This window comes from Triticum aestivum, chromosome 4D, assembly GCF_018294505.1.
Source record: "Triticum aestivum cultivar Chinese Spring chromosome 4D, IWGSC CS RefSeq v2.1, whole genome shotgun sequence".
NCBI lineage: Eukaryota > Viridiplantae > Streptophyta > Magnoliopsida > Poales > Poaceae > Triticum > Triticum aestivum.
The window spans coordinates 164183304-164184757 of NC_057805.1; positions in this window are offsets into that span (position 1 = coordinate 164183304).

A 1454-nucleotide genomic window follows, 5' to 3' on the forward strand; every position below is an offset into this window, starting at 1 on the left:
ACCGGCGCGCCCAGCCGCCGACCGCCGCCCGCATCACCGCCGTCCTCGCCGGGCCCTGCGCCACCGCGCCCGTCCTCCACTCCGGCGACCGCGCCCCCCGTCTCCCCGTCTGCCGCCGCCTCCTCTCGCTTTTCAGAGACCTAAAAAGATGAAGCCCCTCTCCTCCCTCTGTAACTAGAGAGGTAGGCAAACCTGAGTTTAGAGCCACCTCGATTCGGGATGTCGGACTTCAAAGAGGAGATTCCATCATAATCACTGGAAGCTAGTGTCAAGGAAGCCGTTAGCCGTCACCTTAACTGAAAGTTGGTGAAGAAGGTGTATATGCCTCTTGCTCACCGGATCCGGTCGACCCCGCCCCGGCGACCTTCCCCCGTCCACTCCGGCCGTCGCGCCGCCCATCTCCGACGAGCTCCGGCCCGCCTCGACGTCCGCGCCTCGATCCGAACCCTAGATCTGTAGGTTGACTTTCCCCTCGTTTTCTGCTAAGTCTTGAATTTATCATAAAATGTTTCTCTGTTCATCATGGCATATCTCATTTCATACTGCTCCGTTTTGCATGCATGATATAGCGAAATGTTCGTCACGAGCTGCTCTTCATTTTGTTCCATTGTGCCATGCTCGTTTGAGTTCATCTTGATGCCCAAATCTCTGGTGCAAGAGTGCTATATGATGTTTACTGATGTTACTTATCAGAACTTGATGTTTTGTTATTTTTGTTGCATTTGATGTGTGCATCTTATGGGCATGAGATCTACAGGTGTTTTGATCTATGCAATGCCATCTTTACAGAGGTGTATGCCATGTATTTTTGTGATCTATGTGGTGACTAGCACAAGCATGCAAACTAGGCTTCGTGATGTTTCTGTTTTCAGGGACTTAGGACTTTGCTAAGTCTTTTACCTGCTGTTATTTTGATGCCATGTATCCATGTGTCTACAGTGAGATCCATGCTTCTTTTGGGTATGTTCAGTAAGGATGTTTTGTAGATATAGTCGTGCTCTATCCATCCATGCCCCTGTTTGAAATTATGGAGTGGCCTAACATGTCTTAATCGTGCTCTAATTTTGCTATAAAATATTCCTGGCAGTTTGTTAACATGATGTTCAATTTTGCCAAGGTTGTTGTAGTTGCTCCATACATGCTATGAACTTTCTCTTGCCATGGTTAGCTTCATGAACATGCCATCTTGCTGTAGGTATGCTTGTTTTGTCACGCGTTGCTGTGTGATGAGTGAATCAAGCTCACAAAGATGCCTTCATAATTCTGTTAATGCCATGCTCTGTTTTATGCTAAGTCTGTAACCTGTTAACGAAACTTGCTATGTTTACATGGGTTCCATCATATCTTCTGATCCTTTTTGGCTCATGGTCAGTAAGGGACTTTTGTTCTATGCATTCAGTAGATTCATGCCATGCCTTGTTTTGCTATGTTAAGTTCTTGCAGCATGTTGATTG